Raw genomic sequence first — 16,762 nt, forward strand, 5'->3', positions numbered from 1 at the left:
TGTTTTGTTGTACATTAGTCTTCCTATTCTATGTTTATAATTTCTGCTTTGATCTATTTGCTCTTTCAACGCAAATTCTATTAGTATATGGTCACTCTCATATCGGAGTTTTGTAATAAATTTTATTGACAATTTCAGGCTCTGTCGTAAATATTAAATCCAGACTTGATGGTTCTTCGCTACTTCTATATCTGGTACTTTCCTTTATCCACTGAGTCATTGTGTATTTGATGGTCATGTCGAGCAGGACATTGCCCCAGATTCCTCTCCACCCTTCACTGTCATTTCCTCCCAACATATTTCTTTTGAATTAAAGTCACCCATAATTACTGTATTTCGTCTGTCCTTCAGTATACTGGTTAATTCATATTGGGGTACTGGCTGCATGTTATTGTGGCAAAGTAGCATGCAGTTGATACTTTACGGTCTATATGGGGCGCCCCTACGGACCAGAGCCACACATCATTTTGTGATGGAGGAAAACTGTGTTCATAGAGAAATGTCACTTTTATACTACGACTATCCCTCCGTTATGCTGTCCCCCAACCCCTTGTTACTGTCCTGTACCAGTTCTCTGAATATTCATTGACTTTTTTTGCCGACCCTGTGGTGGGGGAAGAGAATGAGTCATAAAAGGCAACAAAAAATGGGATGGGGGATGGGATTAGGAGTCCTACTACCTGTAGCCCCAAAAGGGGACATTCCTGAAAAAAGAAGAAAGGGCATAAGAGGGTTTGGGAGTTTTCCAACCAGTACCCTAAGGTTTGGGTCTTTTAATGTGCATTGATGTGGTACAGATGAGAGTAAAAGGGAGGAGATGGGCAGTATGTTTGTGAGAAGAAAGATGGATGTGCTGGCTTTGAGTGAAACTAAGATGAAAGGAAAGGGCAACTGTGAGTTTGGGAGTGCAGCTGGTAGGTACTCAGGAGTGAAGAGTGGACGAGGGAGAGAAGGGGTGGCTATACCAGTAAGTGAAGAGATAAGTAAGCAGGTAGTGGAGTGGAAAGAGGTTTCATCAAGGTGGTTGTTGTTGTTGCTGTCATTCCCTAGACTGTCTGTCCAAGCAGTCCCGTCTCCCCAAGGAATGCCACAGCCGAAACTGGGTTTTCCCACAAATCCTTTATAGAGTGTATGTTGTGTTGTTTGCGTGCATGATTGTGTATAATGCAGTCTTCCATTATGTGTTGTATGGTATGGGGTGAAGTGTTACATCCTGGGCAGCTGTTCACAATGCGGTCATCCAGCCTCTTCTGGTAGCTTAGAAGTGCTGGGTGGTGGCCGCACCACAGTCTTGCCAGGTAGACTCTATTCTTTCGTGAGAGAGAGGATTCAGATGGGTGGATATCAGGGGGTCTGGCATGCAGCAGTGTGTTAATGGAGCGGTGAGTGATATGATTATGAATGTTTCCGGAGGCGTATTTGGTGGTTGTGTAGGAAGAGAAGAGAGTATCTGTGTGTGATACAGGTCTTTGGGTGTTGTTTTAATGTTTCTTGGTGTGTGTGGGTGTTCTGCTATGTAGTGTAGCGGGTGTGATGTGGTCTGTAGGTGTTGTATTTGTGAAGCCTGTAATTGTTTTCAGGGCTTTGTTTTGTATGATTTGAAGGGTGTTGTGGTGTGTCTCACTGAGATTAGGATCCCATGCAGGACTGGCATAATTCATCACTGAGCGTATGCATTGTTTGTATATTGTTGTGTAGTTTCTTTGTTTTGTCCAAATGTTGTTCCAGTTATTGACTTAAGTGCGTTAAGTCTAGGTGTGCATTTGTTTTTTATATTTGTGATGTGTTGTTTGAAAGACATGGATGTATCGTATGTTACACCAAGAATTTTCGGTGTGTTTATGTGTGGTATTAGAGTGTTGTGGATGTAGAGATGAGGTATGTATTTGTGTTCTTTTGTCCAGTTGGTGAGAAGTGTTGTTGTAGATTTGGTTGGAGCTATTTTGAGTCTGTTTGTGATAAACCATGTGTTGAGTGTATCAAGGTATGGCTGGATTATTTCTGCAGCTTTGTCTGTGTTACGATGTGTGCATATGATTGTTATGTTGTCTGCGTAGGAAGAGACTTGTATTTCTGAGGTGTCTGGTGTGGGTAAGTCATGCATGTATAGATTAAAGAGCATGGGGGATAGAACTGAGCCCTGTGGTACTCCATTCTTAATGTTTCTGATGTGCGATGATTGGCCATTATATGACACATAAGCATTCCTACCTGCCAGATAATTGGCCAGCCATCTTTTGGTGTTATTGTGCATGTCTGTGTTATATATTTTATTTGTTAGGTTGTGGCGGGGGATAGCATCAAAAGCTTTACTAATGTCTAATGTTATAAGAAGTGTTCTGTGGTGGGGCCTATCTGAATTGATGCCATTTAAATTTCTTTGTGTGAGGTTTATCAGAAGAGTGTTTGTGGAGTGTAGTGGCCTAAAACCGTGTTGTGAGTCAGCAAGGGGAATATGTGGTGTGACAAGTTGAAGTATTAGTCGTTCAATGACTTTAGAGGGGGTGCAGAGAAGTGTGATTGGGCGGTGCGATGTTGGGATTGTTGGGTCTTTGTTCGGTTTTGGAATGGTGATTATTTTACCATGCTTCCAGATGTCGGGTATGGTGTTGTGTGAATAGCTGTAATTTGCAATGTTTGTGAGTGCATGTATACCGTGTGGTCCAATGTGTTTTAGGTGGATGTTGCTTATGTTATCAGGGCCACAGGCAGATGAGTGCTTGAGATTATGTATTATGTGTTTTGTCTGACTGTCTATGAAGGGTGTATAGTCTGAGTCTGTGGGAAAGTCTTTCTTATGTCGAATAGTGCGTCAGTCGTCAGGGTGAGAAGTGAGATGGCTTGTCTGTGCAAAATGATTTATGAGTGTGTTTGCTTGTCTGTTTGAGGGTAGATTATCTGTTGTTGTGATTATTGCTGCGTGAGAGCGTGTTCTGTTACTGTTGGATAGTGTAATGCTGTTGAGTGTTTTGTACAATTTGCTGGTGTTTGTTTTGTGATCAAGTGTATTGATAAAGTTTTGCCAATTTTGTGTTTTTTGTTTGTGTATTTTATTGGCAATCACAGTGTTTAATGTTTGTATTTGGTCTGCTATGTTTTGAGGGATAGGTGTAGGGGTATTGTGTTTAAGCGTGTTTCGTTGTCTGATGAGGCCTTGGATTTCTGGTGTGAAGTTGGGGTTGTGTGATTTTCTATTGCCTCTAGGGATGTATCTCTTGTCTGCATTTTGTATGATTGTATTAAAAGTGTGCACAGCATTTTTTATGTTTGTGATTGGTGTACTGTTAAGTGCTTCAAAATGTTGTTCTGTCTCTTCAGTAAAAGCTTCCCAGTTAGCTCTCTTGTAATTGGTGTATGTGTGTCTGTGGCCAACTGGGGTGCATCTTGTTTTGGTGGTGATGATGATTGGAAGGTGGTCAGAACCAAGGGTTTTTACCACTCTCCATGATGTTGTTGGGGTTAGGCAGGGGGAGCAAAAGGTGATATCAGGAGAGGAGGGAGTGTAGAGGGCTTGATGCGGGATATGTGCAGGCCCGGCCCAAGAGTTTTTGATGCCCTAGGCGAAGCTGAAAAATTATGCCCCTTGGGTCCTCTCCTTGAAAGTTCACCCAGGGCCAGTGGCTCGGGGACAATAATTTTTGGTTCAATTTTGTATCAATTATAGTTGATGGTAACAAAAAGAGCCATTTTATAGCAATATACTCTGTATTGTAATACATCAACCATCCAATACTAAGTTTAAAAAAAAAAAAAATTGTGCAACACATTGTTGGAAATGAAATTATGTAGGCTACAATAAAAAACTATTGGTTTCCATGACACACTTCAACAAAAATTACAATTCCACTTTCCTAGCTTTTAGACTGGCGAATTTTTCCACTAATTTAGCAAGATCCAAGTTAGAAGCTTCCTCATTCTCTATTGATATAGTAGCTAAACCAACAAGCCTTTGCTGCAGCATTGTTGAGCGCAAGTAAGTTTTAATTAGCTTCAGTTTAGAGAAGCTGCGTTCTCCACTTGCAACGGATACTGGCAAAGTTAATAATATTCTGAGGGCAATCACAACATTTGGTACACTATCTTGCAGTTTTTGCTCAAATATAAAGCAAAGTGCTGCTTGTGGGAGCATGGGTTTCATCAAGTGCCTTGATACTGCCTTGAGCTCTGAGCATAGGTTTCTTGCATCAATGTCGTGATGCCCATTGTGTGTTAATGACTTTTCTAAATTTTGGCAGTCATGAAGAATATCTGCGTTTGGTGCATTTTTTATTTCATGGATGTCATATAAGAAGCCAAATATTGCTTTGTAGGAATGTAGCTGGTGAAATCTTTCTTCTACTGACTGTATGGCCATGTCAAGAACGCTATAATAAAATTCTACTTTAAATGTTTGGCTGGGGTCTTCTAGTGATTCCTCATGTGCTTCATAATCAAATAGACGCTTCTTTTGCCGTTTTTGTGATTGTTTTTTCTCAAATTGTGGCTCTATTTCCAAATCTTGAGCCACCTCTGTAGCATCAACCAGAACTTTTTGAAAACCATCATCACATCTACAGCTCAGAAGGTAGCTTTTTGTTGCTTCCAACTGTTTGGTAGCTGAATTTAAATCAGCATCTTTATCTTGAAGATGCTTGCTGGTAATATTGACTTCATACAGGATGTTATACCATGTGACAAGTGAAACAACAAACTCATATTTGGAAACAGCATCAGCTAACTCCTTGGCTTCAACCCGGGTCGAACTTCCAGATGACCCTTTAAGGTTTGTGTCTTCATAAATTTCAAGTAAAGCATCATATATGTCAGCAAGATGATATCTGAGGGGTTTAAGAGCATCAATCCGACTTTCCCACCTGGTCTCACTTAAAGGTTTGATGGTTAAGTCTTTCATGATACTGACCAAAACCTGCCATCGATGAGTTGAGATTGAGAAAAAATTATACAGATGTTGTACTATGCCAAAAAAATTGTAGCTTGAAGACAACATTTGACAGCATCATTCACCACTAAGTTTAATGAGTGTGCACTGCAAGGTACAAAGAAGGCATGTGGATTCATATCAAGCACTCTGCTGAATACCGGTGTGTTTTCCTTTCATGTTGCTCCCATTATCATATCCTTGACCACATAAATTGGCTATCTGCAACCCCACATTTTGAAGCTCATCCACCAGTGTTTCAGTCATGAAAGCTCCAGTAGTTTTTTTTAATGGAACAAAGCCTAAAAAACTTCCTTTGATGCAAACTTGATGCTGACTCTCTGGCTCTTTTTTGGTATCTACATATCGAAGAATCATTGTCAGTTGCTCTATGTGGCTGATATCAGGTGTACAATCTAATATAATTGAGAAATATTTGCAAGCTTTACTTCGGCCAAAAGTTTCTCTTTAATTGCACTTGCCAGCAGTTGTATAAGTTCATTTTGGATCCTTTTTCCCAGATAGGGCACCATAGTCTCTTTGTTTTTAATTCTGTGTAAATGTTCAGTCATGACTGGATCAACTAAAGCTAGAAATTCAACCAACTTTAAAAAATTTCCATTGTTGGGACTGTAGAGGCTCTCATTTGTTCCTCTAAATGCTAAGTTCTATACAGCAAGAACCCTAGACAACGCAATCAAACGTTCCAAAAATTTTTGCCATTACTTTTCTTCCTGCTTCAAACTCTGCTGTTCAATATGATCAATGGTTTTTCCTTGTTTCAATCGTAGTTCAAGTTCACGCCAGGTTTGATAGTTATCAATATGTTCCGTGCTTCTTTCATGAAGAGAAAGAATTGCTGTAGTATTCTGCCAATCATTAGAACCTTTTTTATGCAGAGAAACATTTGGTTTGGAGGAAAATAATTTACAGCAAAAACAAAACATAACATCTTTCGAAGTTGAATAAACCAACCAGTCACGGCATACTTCCTCACCATTACTCATTCTTCTTTTGTAATGTATAGGGGAAAATCTTCTGTTCTTAGAATCCTTGGGGAAGTTGTATGAAGAAATGTGCTGTAGTCCATGTTGTACAAACAGTTGTCGCAAAACATTATTGCATGTGTCAGGCCAAGTTGCTGGATCTCCATAATTCACATCACTAATTCCAATGTCAGATACAGCAGCAGGTTCAATACCATCAGCTTTTTCTCCAACAGAAGTCTGTGCAGCATCTACTTTACAGTCTGTGTTTGAAGTTGCATGGGTTCAATATTGGTACTACCTGCTGATTTACTACCATTTTCGCTTGTTTTTTCTCTACTTAGATACTTAAAAAAAGAACCCTCTTGTTTTGCTACTGCCTTTGCTTGTTCTGCTTTGCGTTTGCGATTTTGCGCCCCTGAGGGCTGCTTTCTATTACTCATCTGAAAAGCACAAATTGGGAGGGGTATTATCGTTAATTCCTATTAGACAAATCTTAATAAATATCAATGCATTACATTGGAGTATATACCGTATAGACAGTTTAGATATATTCCTCTTTAGGGTTTATTCCTTTTCATATAAGGGTTAAACACACTAGGCCTAGTTCACCACCACAACCATATATATTCATGTTAATAGTAATATACATAGTCACTTTTTATTATGTTTGGTAAATTTATAGTTTGTACCCCGTCTCGGAAACTTTGATTGAAATATATTTTTTCTGGTAGATTTTAGTGTGCTATGAACGAATATGACTGTCGTTTCTGGGGGAAATGGCTATTTATTTTATTTTTTATTTTATTTTTTGTTTAATTTCTTTTTTAATCACCTGGTGTTCACAAACGTAAAGGCCACTAACCTAACCTGAGCTAAAGGTAATTAGCCTAACTATACCTGACCTGACCTAACCTAATCTAACCTAATCTAACCTAACCCAACCTAACCCAACCTAACTAACCTGACCCAAGATTTTCAGTAAGTGCTAGTGATGTTAAATGTGATTTTTCCCATTAAGTATAGAGAAGAAAATGCTTCGAATAATGATGATTATCCAATGGTATATGTGAAAATTACCGTTGTTGAAACGAGGAAGAAACTATAATAATACCTTATATTTTTCCAAGTATTTCAAATTATATATAGTCTAGCCTAATATCAAATTTTCACACATCGATATTTCCAAACATTTTTATGGTCGGTTTCCAACCTCACATTCCAACCTCAATTTGAATCTCCCCTCTACCTTTGGTTTCACTCTATAACATATCAATATGGTTAAGTATTGTAATGAAATATAACGCAATACAATCACGCTATATTCACTGACGTGGAACACTATATAAGAACTTTAAAAAATAACATCGAAGATCTAAACAACCCAATTTTCTTACTTCATAAACACAGCCGTTGCGTTGGCGGGAGTTGAATGCTGGCGACTGGCGTGTGTTCAGTGTTCCCGTAGGATATCAGCTGTGTTAGTGGGGAGTGGTGGCGCGATATTTGAAACAGTGTTTCTACCAGAGCATTCGAACGGTGTTTTCTCTCTGTCGGGGTTACCTTATCTCACCCTGTCCCTACTGAATTGAAAAATAAGAAAAATAGGGGAAATTTGGCAAAACATTTCTGCAAATTAACCAATTAGTTACTGGTCTGACGCCTGATGGTTAATGATTAAACCATGCTTATTAAAGTACCGAAATAGGAATTACTGCTTGATGCCCCCCTCAGCCTGATGCCCTAGGCGACCGCCTAGATTCGCCTGATGGTAGGGCCGGCCCTGGATATGTGTATGATTATGTGTGTTGTTCGTGATAGTCAATGAGTCAAACTGAGTCTGTATATCAAGCCCTCTGTCTGTCAGGGTTGTCGACATACCAGGCAGACGACTTGGCATTGAAGTCACCACCCATGATCAGGTTGGGGATTGAGGCTAGTTGGCTAAATTGAGGCCTGAAGGTGTTTGGAACTGTGGGGGATGATTGGGGGGGATGATGTAGAGAGCAATCCTGGGCCCACCACAAAATACACTTGCCCAACATGCTCTAAACCCATTACTTCGAGCAGACAGACAAAGGGCTCAGTTCAGTGCAATATGTGCAAAAACTGGGCCCACCTCCCCAACCACAGGCAGCACCCTTACTCACTCCCAATTTCCCTTTGCCCTTATCCCCAATCAGTACTCCCCTTCCTTTGTCCCCAATCTCTCCTTTCCCCCCCTCTAACCCAGATCCTATACCTTCTCCATTAACACCCCAACCTCAACCCCCAAACGGCAACATACAACAAATACAGAACACACAACATCAACATATTACAACAGAACATTGACGGTATTAAGACGAAAAAACATGAACTCGAACACTTTCTTAAACAACACAACATACACATTGCAATTATACAAGAAAGAAAACTAAGACACTCGCACAAAACACCATAATTTCATAATCACACCACCATCAGACAAGACCAGACCGACGGCAATGGCGGTGGACTCATCACCCTGATCCATCACTCCATCTGTTTTGTGGACACAAGTGCCACAACCAAAATTCTCCTCCCTACCACAGATAACACTACAGAAATCCAATCCATTCGAATCCGCACAGAGGAGAGCAGTTGTGAAATGGGGTAAGAGTATGACAGAAAAATTTGAAAGTAATAAAAAGATGTTTTGGAAAGAAATTAAGAAAGAGGAGGCGAATCAAGTAGAGAAGAAAAAGTAAAAGGTGCAGATGGAGAGATGATAATGGAAGAGAAGGCAGTAAGGGGAAGATGGACAGAATATTTTAGGGAGTTGCTAAATGTGAAGGAGGATAGGGAGGGAAAGATAGTTGCAGTGGGAAATGCTAAGATAATGACCGTGATGAGTGAGGAAAATGGAGGAGAAATAAGGAAGGATGAAGTGAAGGCAGTTGTTAAGATGATGAGAGCAGATAAGGCACCTGGTCTGGATGGATACCATGTAGAATGTATAAAAAAAAAGGAGGTACAGTGATGGTGGACTGGCTGGTGAGGTTATTTAATGTTTGCTGGAGAGAGGGTAGAGTGCTGGAGGACTGGAGGAGTGCCTGTATAGTTTCACTTTACAAGGGAAAAGGGGACAAGTGCGAATGTAGTATTTTCCGAGGGATTAGCTTTTTAAGTGTAGTTGGGAAGGCTTATGGGAGGATCTTGATTGAGAGAATTAGGAGAGGAACAGAGGGAGTAATTGGTGAGGAACAGTGTGGATTTAGGACGGGTAGAGGTTGTGTAGATCATATTTTTGTGGTAAGACAGATATGTGAGAAAGCTATAGGAAAGGGGAGGGATGTTTTTTGGGCTTTTATGGACCTGGAAAAGGCTTACAACAGGTTAGACAGAAAGGCACTGTGGGAGGTTTTGCAGATATACGGGATAGGAGGAAAGGTTCTGTGGGAGCTGTCAAGAGTTTTTATGAGAGTAGTAGAGCTTGTGTCAGGATTAGAAATGGAGAGAGTGAGTGGTTCGAGGTAAAGGTGGGACTTCGTCAAGGATGCGTTCTGTCACCATGGCTGTTCAACTTATATATGGATGGGGTAGTGCGAGAGGTAAATGCAAGGGTAGTGGGTCAGGGATTGGAGATGGTTAAAGAAAATGGAGAAAAGTGGGAGGTGAGCCAGTTGTTGTTTGCAGACAACACTGCACTTGTGGCAGGATCGGAGGAGGGATTGATGAAGTTGGTGACAGAGTTTGGGAGAGTGTGTGATAGAAGAAAGCTGAAGATAAATGTGGGTAAAAGTAAGGTGATGAAATGTACAAGGGGTGAAAGTGGCAGTAGTCTGGAAGTGAGCATTAAGGGAGAGCGACTGGAGGAAGTGGATAGTTTTAGATACTTGGGTGCAAATGTGGCTGGAAAAGGTGGAATGAAGGTGGAGGTAGAATGTAGATTGAGAGAAGCAAGTAAATGCCTTGGTGGATTAAAAAGTGTAATGAGGAATAGACATTTGGGAATGGATGCTAAGAGGAGACTATATGAAGGCACAGTGATGGTGGAGGGATTGATGAAGTTGGTGACAGAGTTTGGGAGAGTGTGTGATAGAAGAAAGCTGAAGATAAATGTGGGTAAAAATAAGGTGATGAAATGTACAAGGGGTGAAAGTGGCAGTAGTCTGGAAGTGAGCATTAAGGGAGAGCGACTGGAGGAAGTGGATAGTTTTAAATACTTGGGTGCAAATGTGGCAGGAAAAGGTGGAATGAAGGTGGAGGTAGAATGTAGATTGAGAGAAGCAAGTATGCCTTGGTGGATTAAAAAGTGTAATGAGGAATAGACATTTGGGAATGGATGATAAGAGGAGACTATATGAAGGAGTGATTGGAATGGGTGGGAATGATTTTATGCCTTTTCCTTTTTGGCTACCTCCCTTGTAAGGGGGAAAAAGCCTTGGTATATGTACCGGTATGTACTTTGTCAAAAGCTTTTTGTAAGTCAAGGAAGGCACAGTCAGTCCATCCATTCCTTTCTTGCACTATGTCTATTAATCTTGAGTAGAAACATATTTCTTTCTTTTTTAGGAATATCCCCTTTTGGGGCTACAGGTAGTAGAACTCCTAATCCCATCCCCCGTCCCTTTTTTGTTGCCTTTTACGACTCAAGTGGAAATACTTGGTGGCAGTATTCTTTTCCCCCCTCACAGGGTAGGCAAAAAAAAGGAAATGAATATTCAGAGAAATGGTACAGGACAGTAACAAGGGGTTGGGGGACAGCATAATGGAGGGACAGTCATAGTATAAAAGTGTCATAATTTTTCTATGTACAGAGTTTTCCTCTATCACAGACAAAATGATGTGTGGCTCTGGTCTGTAGGGGCGCCCTATATAGACGCTAAAGTATCAACTGCATGCTATCTTGCCACAACATGCAGCCAATACCCCAGACACACCACATCCACAGCGGCCTTGCTGTGGATGTGCTGTGTCTTGCGACACTGCTTCTGACCCAGGGCAGTGGACAGGATGCAGGGATGACCCGTCATCCAGGAGGTGCCAAGATAGGAGGGAGGGAGGAGGGTGGAGGGGAGTGGAATATATGGGAATTGAAATGGGTGGGAGTGATTTCTATGCCTTTTTTCTTTTTGGCTACCCCCCGTGTAAGGGGGAAAAAGCCTTTGGTATATGTATGTATGTAGAAACATATTAAGTTTGTGGTACATGATCTTCCTTGTCTGAACCCAAATTGTCTTGGGTTTATTATATTGTTGTCTTCCAGGTGTTTTACCCATCTATTCTTGATGATTTTTTCACAAATTTTGGCTATAGTACTTGTTAGTGAAACTGGCCTATAGTTAGTTGGCTCTTCCTTGTTTCCTCCTTTATATATTGGTACAATGTTAGCATTTTTCCAGTCTTTTGGTATTTTTCCTTCTTTGAGTGAGCAATTTATTATGTTATGTATTTTGTCCGTTAGTTCTTTGCATTCTTTTAGAATCCAATTTGCAATTCCATCTGGGCCATGTGATTTCCTGACGTCAAGGTTTGATAGGTGTTCTAATATTTCTTTTTGTGCTATCGTTATGTCGCTCGTGGGGGGAGATCGCTTTTCATTACCTTCGTTCCAATATTGTGTTTTCTCTCTAGTGAAGACAAAATTAAAGTGATTTTTCATGATTTCGGCCATTTCTAAATCTTCTGTGTATTCTATATTTACTTGGCGTAGTTTCACCATTTCTTGTTTGTTTTTAAGTTTACCATTCACGTATCATTATTTTTAAGTTTACCATTCACGTATCATTTGTTATTGGATTATTTCTTTGAAAGCAATTTCTTTATTTTCAATGTTTTCCTTCCATTTCTTAATCTTTTGGATACTTTCCTCACCTAAGATCTCTTCAATTTTTTCAGTTATTTCTTGTATTTTGTTATTTACCTCTGTTTTTATGTTTTCGCTATTGGTTGTATCATTAATTCCCTTCTTTTCATTATTACTCTTCAGCTCTCTTATTTCTTATTATTGTGTGAGTGTGTCTGTGGATTGACAATAAATGCCTACAGCTAAAAGGTGAAGAAATGTATCTACTTTATTTGTCTTCAGAATATACATGGTTATAGGGGTTTATTTGGAAAAACCTAGGAAGAGTTTGTAAATAATAAATTTCCACCGCACTAAAATTAAATGAAAATAAGCAATATTTCAACATTTGGTAAAATATACAATAATTTTTTATTTGCATAATTTTTTTCTTAAAAAAACTATCATGGTTTGTGGCACCATTAATTTCACAAATATAAAAAATATTTATGAACACATACAATGGTTTGTTTAATTATATTGATTCTTATGTTACAAAAATAATAACTTAAGGGCAGACTACAGTAGTGGCGTGTTCCCTTACCATAAACCACCTAATTTAACCCTTAACCCTAACCAAAATATATATATTTTTTAATTAAATATAGCTTTAAATACTCCCCATCCCAGGTGTGCCCCCCCTCCCCTCCCGAAGTTGGGAAACCCTAGTTTGAAAATACATGCATACACAAATATCATGTGAACACATTCTTTTGTGTGCATGTGTGTGTGTGTGGATTAACAATAAGTGTCTACAGCTGAAAGGTGAAGAAGTGTATCTAATTTATTTATCTTCAGAATATACATAGTTATAGGGGTTTATCTGCAAAAACGTAGTTTGTGAATTAACTATTTCCGCCCGCACAAAAATTGAATGAAAATAACCAATATTTCAACATTTGGTAAAATTATACAATCATTTTCTATAAACATGCTTTCTTCTTACAAAAGCTATCATGGTTTGTGGCAACATTAATTTCACAAATGTAAATATATATGGATACATACAATGGTTTGTTTAATCATATTAGTTCTTAAGATTCTTAAGTCACAAAAAATACTACGTGACTTCAGGGGACACTACTTGAACCTCCTCATTTTAACACTTAACCTTAACCAATTTTTTTTTTTTTTTTTTTTTTTCTTCTTCTTTTTAATGAAATATAGTTATCCAAGTACCTGGAGTGATAGGGTATCAGAATATAATATGGCTATCTCTCAAACCCTAGGAGTGGTATCTTTTTGGATACCACTACATAATCTATTAATGCCATATCAACCATCCCATCCACCACCCTCTTCCATGTGTACTTATGCTTGCTTTTTTTTTTTTTTTTTTTTTTTTTTTAAATAGTCACCAGAAAACAACACAATATCTCCTCCAAAAGTGATTTATGGGTCTGCCTGGAGGCTGTTGCTGTTTTTCTAAAGGCAGCAGGTCTTCTGGAAGAGACCAAGGGCAGTGGATTGATTTATTGATTTGAGTAGTAAACTGCAAGGGTATTTTATTGTTACACTCAGTTGGTGATGCTTTACCTAGTTGTATTATACGGTAAGGGAGCTATGCTCATGGTGGCCCATCTTTGTATCTCTCAGCATCAAGTTTTTTCTTAAAATCTTGTATAGTGTTTGCACACACTGTTTCGTTGTCTAATTTATTCCATGTATCTATCACTCTGTGTGGGAAACTGTTCCTTTTTCAATTTCTTCTGTAACTATCTTTTTTTAGTTTCTTTTCATGTCCTCTCGTTTTACCGTTGTCCCATATTAGCAAGTCATCCCTATCTCTAACCTCCATTCCTTTCATTATTCTGTAGATAGTCAGCAGGTCACCTCTTTCTCTTCTTTGTTCCAAAGATGGTAGTTCTAATTTGGACAGTCTTTGCTCATATGTTAGTTCGGAAAGAGTTGGTGCTAGTTTGGTTGTTGCTCTTTGTAACCTTTCTAGTTTTTCAATGTTCCTTTTGGTACTGGGTGTCCAGAGTGCTGCTGCATATTCGAGTTTTGGTCTTATTAGTGTAGTTAGGATTTTCTTTATCATTTCTTCATCCAAATAGGCAAACGCCACTTTGATCTCAATAAATTGTAGGTTTCTCTGAATATTTTGTTGATATGCTTATCTGGTGTCATGTCCTTGCCAATCATCACTCCAAGATTTTTCTCTGAGTTTACTTTTATCACTTTTTCTTCACCAATTTTGTAATCTTTTGATATTCTGTTTTTGCTCTTTCCAAACTCCATTATACTACATTTCTTTATATTGAATTTTAATTCCCACTTTTGGGTCCAATTCCAGATCTTGTCCAAATCTTGTTGCAATGAGTTACAGTCTTCCTCCGTTTTTACCTTCTTTAGTATCTTTGCATCTTCTGCAAAGAAATTCATATAACACTATACCTTCATCCATGTCATTAATGTATATGGCAAACATGATCGGGGCCAGTACTGATCCCTGCGGGACACTGCTTTTCACTTCTTCCCAGTTTGAGAATTTTTCTCTAATTACCACTCTCATTTTCCTCCCAATCAGGAAGTCTTTCATCCACCTTTTGACCCTATCTCCTTTATAATTTTTTTTCCTTTTTGTGGTACCTTGTCAGATGCCTTTTGTAGGTCAAGAAAGGCACAGTCTGCCCACCCATCTCTTGTATTATGTCTATTAATCTTGAATAGAAGCAGATAAAATTTGTTGTACATGATCTCCCTTGTCTGAATCCAAATTGATTTGGATTTAGTATAGTTTTTTCTTCCAGGTGCTTTACCCATCTATTTTTGACAATTCTTTCATAAATTTTTGCTATTGTGCTTGTCAGTGATACCAGTCTGTAATTAGTTGGGTCTTCTTTATTACCTCCCTTATAGATTGGGACAATGTTTGCTTTCTTCCAGTCCAGTGGCACTTTTCCTTCTTTAAGTGATACTTTAATTATAATGTATATTTTGTCAGTTAATTCTTCCATACATTCTTTCAGTATCCAGTTTGCAATTCTGTCTGGGCCATGTGATTTTCTAACATCAAGGGTTTTCATTTGGTCGCTGATTTCCTTTTGTGTTACAATTATTTCTTTCATTGCGGGGGAAGATTCTCTCTTTCTTCACATTCAGGTGAACCTTCTAATGTGAACACTGATTTGAAGTGGTTGTTCATAATTTCCGCCATTTCTAGTTCCTCTCTATATTCATTTTTGCCCTGGCGCAGTTTTTCTATTTCTTGTTTGTTTTTTAGTTTTCCATTTATATACTTGTAAAATAGTTTGGGTTCTTCCTAGCATTTATCTATTATCCTTTTTTTGTAGTTTCTCTTTTCGTCTCTGTGTACTTTTACATATTCATTTCTCAGTTTGATGTAGGTTTACCATTTGTTTGGTTTCTTGTCTCTTTTCCATTTTTTCCAAGCTTTATCTCTTTTGTCCTTAGCTTCACTACAACTTTGTTGCACCAGCTTTTTATGTATGTTCTTTCTATTTTTTGTTATGGTACATATTTATTCACTCCTTCATTATAAATTTCTTTTAGTATGTTCCCTTTTTCTTCTATCCCTGTTTCTTCGTTTAGGAATTGATCCCAATTTGCATTGCAGAAGAATGTTTTAAGTTTCTCAAAGTTTATTTTGTTATACATTAGTCTTCCTATTCTATGTTTATTATTTTTGCTTTGATCCATTTGTTCTTTCAATTCCAATTCTAATAATACATGGTCACTTTTTCCTATTGGGGTTTTGTAATAATTTTTTTCGACAATCTCAAGCTCTGTTGTAAGTATCAAGTCCAATGTTGAGGGGTCTTCATTACCTCTATATCTAGTATTTTCTCTAATCCACTGGGTCATTGCGTACTCAATGGTCTGGTCAAGAAGGACATTACCCCAGAGTTCCACCCCCCCCTTCACTGTCATCTCTTCCCAACATATTTCCTTTGAATTAAGGTCACCCATAATTACTGTATTTCCTCTGTCTTTCATATTTCAGTTAATTCGTATTTTGTATCTTCTAATAATTTGGAATTATCACTTTCTGACCAGGTTTGTGTTTTGGGGGCACATACACCACTGCAAATTTTCTACTCTTCATGTTTATTTTCTACTTGTATCATAATTGATCCTACATTATTTTTCTTTCAGTTATTTTTTTCACATTCAAATCTTTCTTGGTCAAAATTAGAACTCCTCCACCCTGTTTGTCCCTTCTATTCTTTGTCTAACAGTTGTATATTCTATTCTTTGTCTAACAGTTGTATAAACCTTGTCCCTCAGTATAGGGAGTTAGGTTATGCTTTAATTTAGTTTCCATTATTCCCATTATGTCTGGTTTTTCTAAGGCCAGGTAATCGTTTAATTAATTCATTCCTGAGATTATTCCATCTATATCCGTATAACTTATTTTTAATTTCCTTTCTCCTCTTCTCTTTCTGTCTTCTTTGTTTCCATTTTCTTTAATTACCATTTTCTTTAATTACCATTTTCTCAGTCTCAAATCTATCACTCTCCCAATTTTTTTTTTTTTTCTGTTTCAGTTCTTTTTTCATTCTTATCATTTGCTTCGTTTCTAAGTTCTTTTTCTTTCTCTCTTTCTTCCTCACTCATTTCTTTTTTTATCCAGATATTTTTGTAATTTTCACCATTTGCTAACTTCATTGTTCTGGATAGTATATCTTCTGCACTTGTTTGAGACTTAAGTTTAACTTTCAGTGGCCTGTATATTTTTTCTTTAGAATATCTTCCCATCCTATGGGTTTCCTCGATTTCCCGATCCCAGCTTTGTTCATCTGTTTGTAATTCTTTTAGAATTTCCTTGGGAAGCTCTTACTCTTCCTTTTCCCTCTCTAAGTATACTGAGTTTTACTTTGATGCCGTAGATTACTATACATCTTTTTCTATCCACCGTGTCCCTAACTAGGTTCCCTTTGTCTTTGATCACCTGAATCACTGTTTACTTGGTATTATCTTTGACTTGTTGTTTCATTATTTTCTTTAGGGATATTTCTTTACTTTCCTGTTCAATTTTCCACTGTTTATTTTTTGTCTGTCATTTTCTTTGATTTTTTCTACCAC

General features: G+C 38.2%; 1 protein-coding gene across 1 annotated transcript in view; it reads left to right on the forward strand.

Annotated features, from left to right (window-relative positions):
- frtz (WD repeat-containing and planar cell polarity effector protein fritz) overlaps window positions 1-16,762 on the forward strand; it is a 509,212-nt gene that overhangs the window by 271,457 nt on the left and 220,993 nt on the right. The gene's annotated exons all lie outside the window — the stretch shown is intronic.

Source organism: Oratosquilla oratoria, unplaced genomic scaffold, assembly GCF_046742065.1.
Source record: "Oratosquilla oratoria isolate Oo_2021 unplaced genomic scaffold, ASM4674206v1 SCAFFOLD98, whole genome shotgun sequence".
Classification (NCBI taxonomy): domain Eukaryota; kingdom Metazoa; phylum Arthropoda; class Malacostraca; order Stomatopoda; family Squillidae; genus Oratosquilla; species Oratosquilla oratoria.